This window comes from Stenella coeruleoalba (assembly GCF_951394435.1).
Source record: "Stenella coeruleoalba genome assembly, chromosome: 14".
In the NCBI taxonomy this organism is placed as follows: domain Eukaryota; kingdom Metazoa; phylum Chordata; class Mammalia; order Artiodactyla; family Delphinidae; genus Stenella; species Stenella coeruleoalba.
The window spans coordinates 5,512,196-5,521,989 of NC_137160.1; the positions used below are offsets into that span (position 1 = coordinate 5,512,196).

The 9,794-nt window shown below is 38.6% G+C and overlaps 1 long non-coding RNA gene across 1 annotated transcript in view; it reads left to right on the forward strand.

Annotated features, from left to right (window-relative positions):
- The window catches only part of LOC307197322, a 103,843-nt gene extending 94,935 nt beyond the window's left edge, over positions 1 to 8,908 (forward strand). Inside the window, exon 3 of the long non-coding RNA XR_013831366.1 lies at positions 8,142 to 8,908. This is a non-coding gene — a long non-coding RNA (uncharacterized lncRNA). The remainder of the gene's footprint in view (positions 1 to 8,141) is intronic.
- Positions 8,909 to 9,794: the final 886 nt, after the last annotated feature.

Genomic DNA, 9,794 nt, shown 5'->3' on the forward strand with positions numbered 1-9,794 from the left:
AAGAAAGGAAAAGCTTACTTAAGGGTATATAACTTTACACTTTTTCTCATAAGTTTTCTATTTAAAAAATGCTCATGTTGAGGCTTCCCTGGTGGCGCAGTGGTTGAGAGTCTGCCTGCCGATGCAGGGGACACGGGTTTGTGCCCCGGTCCGGGAAGATCCCACGTGCCGTGGAGCAGCTGGGCCCGTGAGCCATGGCCGCTGAGCCTGCGCTCCGCAACGGGAGAGGCCACAATAGTGAGAGGCCCGCGTACCGCAAAAAAAAAAAAAAAATGCTCATGTTAACATTGTGACTGTTTCAGGAAAACCTAAATTAGATGCTAATGATCCTCCATGAATATTATGTGAGAGCCTCCAACATAGATCATCACTTGGGAGCTTTCCTAATAGAAATGAAAAGTGAGAGTACTGTGAGAGAAAGAAACTGAGGAGGAAGAAAAATTACTAGTCAAAAGAAAGCAGATGACTACTTTCTATTTCTGCATCAGAGCTGATTAATTCTTGATTTCTCATTAATTAAAAGTCGGGGTCCCAACCTATTCAATTCCTGTGCCGTAAATGTGGACAGATGACTACCTACGTAATATTGGTATACCTATTATTAGCATTTATTTTAAACAGTTTAGTTATTTGCAACATGATTTATTATGTAAGTGAAATAATTAAATATAAAATCAAATTAATCTTGGCTTAGTATCTTACCTAAAACTACAAAATGCTGTAGATTAATGATAATTATAATGAAAATTTCAAAGAAAGAAAAATTATTTAACCTGCTTCAAAATCTCGATAGAGGCCACTGTGGTAAAACAAGATCTATTTTAGTGATAGGTACATACACAAACATACACACATATGACATAAAGATGTCAAGGTAGAAATGGATGTATCGTTATATATATCCTATTTAATAGATGCTTAGTCTGAAAAGCTTTTCTATAACAGGAGTATACAGACTTTGGTGCTAACCTAGCAAAGCTAGAATTAAAAAAAAAATAAATTTGTATTTATATTTGTAAAGTTAGGCATTGCATAGGCTCTCGCTTTATGATTTTGTAAAGAAGGTCACATTTTTCTATTTGCTTTTCTAGGCTATCTTTTGTCTTGTTCCTACAGTTTTATTTAAGCATGAGGCTTCTTTGTTTAAGTTATGACCACTTTAGAAATAAAAATACCCTGCAATGGGCCTGCCCAAGCCCTCTGTCATTTTTCTCTTTTCTCTCCTTAGTAGGGAGAACTGTCTTCTGTTTCTCAAAATTCAAACAAAAACAGAACTTTTCCCATAAGAAATGTCCTAGACAATCCTGTTCCCCAAATGAAAAACAAACAAACAAATCTGGGCCAGTATTTCTTGCATTCTAAAACTAAGTGTGAGGAAGGTAGTGTGAGTGTAAGGTTTACAGTTTGGAAAATTGAAGCATTAGAAAGAAATGATAGACTGCTTCCACTGCTTGACTAATCAGAGCCACTCAATCAGAGCCCAGCTTACACAGGCCACTTGTTATCAATTGTAGATGTCTATTTCTGAATCTTCTATGTTTTGTATTATCTTGGGAACAAACTAGAAGAGATGACAGCTACCAAGTCACTTGCAGGGGTAGGGGACTCCCAAAGAAGGACTTCCTCCTCTGTGAGTGGGTCTTCAAAACAGTTGTGGTGGTGAAGGTGATGGACTGAGGGGGAAGGAGGGGAAGAAGGAGGAGGAGGGGAGGGGAGGGGAGGGAGAGGAGGAGGGGAGTGGGAGGAGGAGGGGGAGGAGGAGGGGAGGGGAGGGGGAGGAGGAGCAGGGGAGGGGGAAGAGGGGGAGGAGGAGGGGAAGGGAGGGGAGGGGGAGGAGGAGGGGAGGGGAGGGAGAGGAGGAGGGGAGTGGGAGGAGGAGGGGGAGGAGGAGGGGAGGGGAGGGGGAGGAGGAGCAGGGGAGGGGGAAGAGGGGGAGGAGGAGGGGAAGGGAGGGGAGGAGGGGAGGGGATGGGGAGGGAAGGGGGAGGGGGAGGAGGAGGGGAGGAGGAGGGGGAGGGATGGGGAGGGAAGGGGGAGGAGGAGGGGGAGGGGAAGGAGGGGGGAGGAGGAGGGGGAGGGATGGGGAAGGAAGGGGGAGGAGGAGGGGGAGGGGAGGGGAGGCGATGGGCAGGGGAGGGGGAGGAGGGGAGGGGATGGGGAGGGAAGGGGGAGGGGGAGGAGGAGGGGGAGGAGGAAGGGAAGGGAGGGGAGGAGGGGAGGGGGAGGAGGAGGGGGGAGGGGAGGGGAGGCGACGGGCAGGGGAGGGGGAGGAGGTGCATTCATTTAGTTGCTCAATGCCAGGGTTTACCTACATTCACTTCATTAGTCCTCACTACAGTCTCACGTAGTAGTAACTCATTTTATAGATGACAATAAAAATTTTTAAATAATGTGACCAATGTTGTATTACTAAGTGGTGAAGCTAGGGTTCACCAGAGCTCATGCTGATACCAAATTCATACTCCCAAACACAGTCTTCCCCAGTCTCTCAGTAGACCTCCCAGAAGCTCAAGTAGCCTCAGGTAGCCACTGAGACAGAGAACAATTGGTCCTGTCTAATAGCATAATGGTTCAACTGCTCCCCTCTGACCTAACTGTGCATTAACGTAGGGTCAATTGGAAGTATTTTACTCAACTTGGTTTTAATGCGGTAGCAAGTTGTGTTTGAAATGGGAAGTGGTTATTGTAAAAATCTCAGATAAACTAGGTATATTCTGGGATTTCATAATCATTCTGATGAGACATAAAACCAGACTAAATAATTCTGAAAACTTCCCTCTGCCTGTTTACTACATAATATTCAAATCTACTAAGTGTAAAGAATTCAAAATAGATTGCTGGTAGCCTTGTGTTTTCTCTCTGCCTCTAGATAATTTATTTAATAGTTTAACAAACATCCTGGTTGATATTCATGTTTTCAAACATAGTGAGCCAGGCATCACTGGCACCCCTTGGTGGTTGGATTTCATATAGGTTATATTATATGAGCTTTTTAAAATGTCTGTTAAGTGTCTCTTTGGTTGTATTGCCCCCATCCGATTTAGACATTGAATTTATACTGTCTTCCTAAAATTAATTGGACAACTTTCTCTGATTTTACATCAAATTATCAAAGAAATAGATATTATCTGTTTCTTGAAAGTTTGATGAGACAACTTGTAAAACAATCTGGACTTGGATTATTTTGAGGCTAGATCTCCTATTACCACTTTTTTATGGTTAGTCTCCTCAAACTTTTATTTATAAAAATCATATTTTATTATATAGACTAGAATTTGTTAGTATGTATCAGTGCCCAAATTATTTTACGATAAATTGCCATTATGTTTGGCTTCACTTCCCCTAATCCATTGTGTGTTTTACTTATTTGTTATTTTTTGTCTTTTACAAATCTAGTCTTGGCATAGGTTATTCTGTTTTGTTACCTATTTCACAAAAACCACTTTTATTTTTGTCAATTGTCTCTATTGTACCAATATTTGTTGTTTTTTTCCCTAAATCAGTTATTGCCCTTATATTTATTATTTAGCCTGGACTCTTGGAACAGTGTCTGGCCCATGGTAAGCACTTAATGCCCGTTAGTTGCTGTTATTGGCTAATCTCCTTTCCTCCAACCTGACTTTCAAAGTAATCAGTGTTAACAGTTTGGTGTCTATTGACACACACCCACAGTCATGTGCAGCACAAGCACAAGTGTACGTGCACACACAAATTGTATTTTATTTTCTATAAAAAATTTGGCATTAAATTGACACTTTGCAGCATCTTGTTTACTTTTATGTTTGCTGAAACGTATAATTAATAATCTCTTGGAAACACATTTCTGTCAAACTACTTTATTTTAGTATCTATTAGTTGTCTGAAATGAATATTCTATCAATTTAGTTGTCTGAAATGAACATGCTATCATTCATCCAAACTTTACCTGTTCTTAATCATTCTGTTTACTTTTGAGATGCGATGTGTTTTTTGTTTAGTTTGTTTTATTTTTATTTTTTGCCACTACACTCAATGTTGCATAAATATCCTTGTATATGGTCTATAATTTCTGTTGAAATAAACTCCTGTATATAATAATATTTTTGGACCAAAAGATGTGTGCATTTTGAATGTTAATATACAAGGTGAGATTCCTTTATAAAGTGTGGCATTTTATTCTCCTAACAGCAAGTATCAGTCTAGTTTTCCTCCTAGCACAGGGTGGAGCCTAAAACATGCTGGAATTAAACTATCTGGGTCAAATCTCAGCTCCACCATTTACTGGATGGGTGCTTTGGTTAAGTGTTCTAAGCTCTGTGTCTAAATTATTTCATCTGTAATGTGGGGATGATAATAGTAACCCATCCTCAGAATGTTACAAGGATTAATGTAATAGTAATATTGGTAAAGTGTTTAAGTTGTGCCTGGCATCATATGAGAGATCTGTGTTTGTTAAAGAAATTTTAAAACTATAAATATATAAATTTTGCCATCTAATTGCTTTTTTTTGACATTAATAATTCTCACTTTATTAATGAACTTAACTGCCAATATAAGTAGTCTTCTCTATACCAGAAACATTTAGTTGAGAGAAATGCGAAGCAGAAAGGTCATCAAACATAAAGGATTTGTATTCTGGTTTACGCTCTTAACTGCTGTATTACATTATGTCTCATCTGGACTGAGGGATTAAGTTTTTTTAATATCTTTATTGGAGTATAATTGCTTTACAATGTTGTGTCAGTTTCTGTTGTACAACAAAGCGAATCAGCTACACGTATACATATATCCCCGTATCCCCTCCCTCTTGCATCTCCCTCCCACCCTCTCTATCCCACCTCCTAGGTGGTTGCAAAGCACCGAGTTGATCTCCCTGTGCTATGCGGCTGCTTCCCACTAGCTATCTATTTTACATTTGGTAGTGTGTATATGTCCATGCCACTCTCTCACTTCGTCCCAGCTTCTCCTTCCTACCCGTGTCCTCAAGTCTGTTCTCTACGTCTGTGTCTTTATTCCTGCCCTGCCACTAGGTTCATCAGTACCATTTTATTAGATTCCATATATGTGCGTTAGCATACGGTATTTGTTTTTCTCTTTCTGACTTACTTCACTCTGTGTGACAGACTCTAGGTCCATCCACCTCACTACAAATAACTCAATTTCGTTCCTTTTTATAGCTGAGTAATATTCCATTGTATATATGTGCCACATCTTCTTTATCCATTCATCTGTCGATGGACATTTAGGTTGCTTCCATATCCTGACAATTGTAAATAGTGCTGCAGTGAACACTGTGGTACATGACTCTTTTTGAATTATGGTTTTCTCAGGCTATATCCTCAGTAGTGGGATTGCTGGGTCATATGGTAGTTCTTAACTGCTTTTTAAATATATATTTTTAAATATGTATTTCCTTAATACCTAGGATATGGAGCCATTTCCTATATTGATAGAACACCTGTATTTTCTTTTCCTATTCTGTTCTTACCTTAGTTCATAGTAAGTGGCTGTTCTGACTCATATTAACATCAGGTCATGGTTCCATTCCTAAGCTTTTGAGAATTTTATGCTACCTTTACACTCTGGTTTTATCAATTGTGGTTTATGCTTTTTAAGTAGCGTTAATTCTTTGTTCCATATTATGTCTGCATAGTTCAGTATCATGAATGCCTATCTGTGATAATCCAATAAAGACACAACCATCTGACTGTGACAATTGGACTCTGTATTCAAGTAATCTAAGAAGGGACTTCGTTCTTTCAGATTCATTGCAAAGGCAGGATCTTTACCTGCTGTGTTCACTGAGGTTTTCCCAGTTCATAAAAGAATGCCTGGCACATAGTCATCTTAAATGAATGGTTGCTGAATGCATCTTTGGATCGTTCCCTTTTTCCAAAGTAACTTTCAACGTAATATAAAAAATCGACAAAGCAAAACAGGTTCTAAACCAAAGCATGCTTCTAGGCTGATGGGCTCAGACTATTTTTTCTGATTATTCATATGTGTGCAAACCTACCAGTCTTTGAGGTCTGAGTGCTGGAACTAGACCCACTCCAGCCTTGGCATAAAAATCCTTCCAACCCCCGTGGGCACCGTAGCCTCAGCTGCTGCTTAAGTTTGTTTCTCCTTTTCTGTTTATTTTAATTACCTTGGCTTCTTCTGTATTTTGTTGGTAGAAGAATAGAAAAAAGACAATACAAAGGACATTACGCAATGCAATGAGGTCAAAGATTACTTGGATTCATGAAGATCATTGAACAAAGAACATCAGTCTAAAAAGCTGGACTTGGGTTCTGACTCAAAGAGTTTAAAATTCTTTAAAAAATGTAAACTGCTTATTCTCTTTGTGAAATGTTTATCTTTCAAAGTTGGAAAGCAATAGATATTGCCAGATCAAAGCAATGGAAAAATATGTGTAGAGAGCAATACGCTTTGCTTTTTACAGGAAGCCAATGTCTTTAATTTTATCAAAGTAATATATGCATTGGAAAAAGCATAGAATTTATTATCAAAATACCCAAATGAAAGACTGGCCTAGCCCTCTGCTTATTAGCTGGTTAACTTTGGATAAAATTATATAATATAAAATCTTAGAAAGTCAGTTTTATCACTTCTAAAGTGGTGGTAACAATATTTTCTTCAAAAGATCATTGTATGGATTAAATAAGAAAATGTGAACTTGCTTTTTAAAAACTCACACTCTATATAATGTTTATAAAAAACACATTTGTTTTCACAAAAAATCTTCAATAAAAGATACGTCTTGGGCTTCCCTGGTGGTGCAGTGTTTGAGAGTCCGCCTGCCCATGCAGGGGACACGGGTTCGTGCCCCGGTCCGAGAAGATCCCACGTGCCGCGGAGCGGCTGGGCCTGTGAGCCATGGCCACTGGGCCTGTGCGTCCGGAGCCTGTGCTCCGCAACAGGAGAGGCCACAGCAGTGAGAGGCCCGCGTACCGCAAAAAAAAAAGAGATATGTCTTGAGCTAATTATTCCCCTTATACCAATATAGAAATGGAAGTTAATAATGTTTTAATCTTGGTCCAAAATTATTTTGTATAGATATAGAGAATTCTAAGAACTGGGCTATAAAGCAAAAAGGATCAAACGCTCAAAAGTTAATCACACAGTGAAATGCATGACAAAAAGCTGGTGGCAACTATCTAACATATATATAAATATATATGTATATATATATACACACACACACATACATATATATACCTCAGTTTTCTAATCTGTAAAATAGGAATAATGATAATATCTACTTCATATGGTTATTGAGGGGATTAAAAAATAATACATGTAAAGTACCTAAATTAAGACCAGGTATACAGTAAATACTGAAGACTTGTCGGCTGTTCTTCTCTTAGTTTTTATTTGTTTGTGCAGAGCAGTGGTTAGTTAGCACAAAGTAAATATTCAGTGGTGGTGAATTATGAGTGATGGAGTGTATGAATATGAGCATTAGGGTTTTTTCCCAAAGGGTCTCCTAATTACCTTCACGAATATTTTATTATCGTATGCATTTCTCCTCTAAGCTGCTTGTTGGAAATTAACTGGATCTACAGCTAGGCATTTTGCTTTAAATAAACTGTAAAATTATTCAATTATCACGAATATAGGCATATTCAAATACTCTAAAGTTAGTTTTTTGGAATGATAGACTATATTTGTCTAACAGAGTTCAGTTACTTAAGATGCCCTAGGAAGTCAAAGTACTTGTATTATGATGATAAACAATTTTCTACTTTATATCATTAAGCCTTCATTAATAAACTGCATGTCTGGCCTGAAGCTTTCCTCTCTGGGGACTCATTTATTTATGGTTTCAATTGACAATAGTGTCTGTAGACTCTTGAGTGCTTTAGCATTTGTGTCTCTGCTGGCTGGCTCCAGATTGTGTTTCTTCCTTCAGAACAATTCTAGGGGAATAAATAGAGCCATTCTCCTGATCATGGACAGCTTCACGGGAGGTAGAAAATAAGGTTTCTTTTATCTGGCTTTTGAAAATTCTGTCCTTAAAAATGTAAATAACTGAAAATTCTTGCATTATCTTTTGGGCACTCTCTGAGTTGTGACCATATATGTGTTTAAATATTTGGCCGGCCTTGTCCATTTCATGCATGATTCTATTATGGCTAGTTCTTTTTTTTTTTTTGCAGAGCACAGGCTCCGGACGCGCAGGCTCAGCGGCCATGGCTCACGGGCGCAGCCGCTCCGCGGCACGTGGGATCTTCCCGGACCGGGGCACAAACCCACGTCCCCTGCGTCGGCAGGCGGACTCTCAACCACTGCGCCACCAGGGAAACCCATGGCTAGTTCTTATACTGGGTGAATGACACGTGTCTTATTAGGAGGACTTTGTGTTAAAATTGAAAGGTGAGGATGGAAACCATTCTGTAACCAATCATTACATATTCCCTATTGAAATGATTTCCAATGTTCATAACACACTCAATAATCAAACTTAAACACATATAGCCTTATGGACCTCTATCATGATTACTACTCAGATGAATTAAAAATCATTATCCATTCACTTATTTAATAACTAAAGTATGTAATAAGTGCCTCCACACAGTCTCTGGAAATTTAAAGATAATTAGCAATATCACCAATCTTAAGGAAGTCATGAAAGAGAGAAATAGAATTTAACATTTTATAATGCAAATTGGTTTAGCGAAGGTTGTTATTAGAGAAAAAGATAATAAACATTCTATTTTTCCATCAATTCAGTATTGCTACCTTATTTTATCAGAATCATAGTGATATGCTGGACCTCTTTTTAAGCAGGAATGCTCTTTATTTTTGTTATTATAATTTTAAGTTTTCCTTTCTTGATCCCCATACTACACTGGCTCTATTCACTACAGTAGAGGTGGAATATTATAATTTAGCATTAAGGCATGTCCAATACCAGTTCCCTAACCATACGTATGCCCCTGTTTTTCTGAACTTTTAAAATTCTTTGAATAAGACTTGCCCTCTCGTGATTTTAAACATGTGGTTCTCTTCTCCAGGAGCACACATTCTTTTCACATTCAGGAAATTTTTACTTCTCCTCTGGTCCTTCAGATACCCTTGTTAACTTCACCTGATACTTTTTTGACACATTTAGGTTAAGTTTGATGTCCCTGCTGTAAAATTTCATATCACCATATACTACTGGGTTATGGTATTTATCACTCTGAATTATAACTTCTGCTTGGCTGTCTGTCTTCCCAACCCCACTGTAAACACCCTGATGAAAGGGGTTTGCAGTCTGGCCCACCTCTGCGGTCCTCATGCTTACACGGTGCTGGGAATATAGCAAGCCTTACATCAGTCATGAAATCAGATATTCTGTTAAGCATGTAAATAACACTGTAATATTAAGTGAGTGCTTACTGCGTGCAGCTTAGTGCTGAGTCATTTATATGCCTCGGTCTTATTTAATCTTCTGGAAGTGCCATTACTGCTCCCAGCATGGGAATTATACTACAATCCTTTTACAGGTTTGGCAACTTGTTCAAGGTCACAAAACTCGTAAGTGGCACAGCCAGAACCGAAACCCTGTCGTCTGTCTGACAACTAAATCAACACACTTGTATGCAATGGATATGTTAATCTCTGATATTTAGCAGAATCATTAGTACTAGGTTCACATTTGCATATGACCCTTGTGGTTACCTATTGTCAATAATTAATCATGCCTCTTTACCAGTTTCCATAATGTTTTTGGGCTACAGTTTATTCTATGTGAATAAATATATGTGGCAATTTCCAAAGTACAGGAAGCTTTAAGAGAATGACACAAGTACAACTAAAAATAGACA